The sequence below is a fragment of the Charadrius vociferus genome, unplaced genomic scaffold, assembly GCF_000708025.1.
Source record: "Charadrius vociferus isolate BGI_N301 unplaced genomic scaffold, ASM70802v2 scaffold72, whole genome shotgun sequence".
Taxonomy (NCBI): Eukaryota; Metazoa; Chordata; class Aves; order Charadriiformes; family Charadriidae; genus Charadrius; species Charadrius vociferus.
In genome coordinates this window covers 1,516,304-1,516,589 of record NW_009647830.1, presented here as the reverse complement: position 1 = coordinate 1,516,589, position 286 = coordinate 1,516,304, and positions in this window count along the sequence as shown.

Sequence of the window (286 nt, the reverse complement as noted above, 5' to 3'; positions counted from 1 at the left end):
CCTTCGGCCCGCCTCCTGCCGCTTGGCGCACCGCAGGAGGGCAGGTGGGCGGGCAAGCAGGAGGGTAGGCAGACAGGAGGATGGGCAGGAGCGCAGGCAGGCAGGAGTGGGGTCAGGAAGGCAGACAGAAGTGTGGGCAGGCAGGCAGGAGGATGGGCAGGAGTGGAGGGAGGAGGGCAGGCAGGCAGGAGTGCAGGCAGGAGTGTGGGCAGGAGGGCAGGTGTGCAGGCAGGCAGGCAGTGTGAGCAGGAGGGTAGACAGACAGGAGCATGGGCAGGAGAGCAGG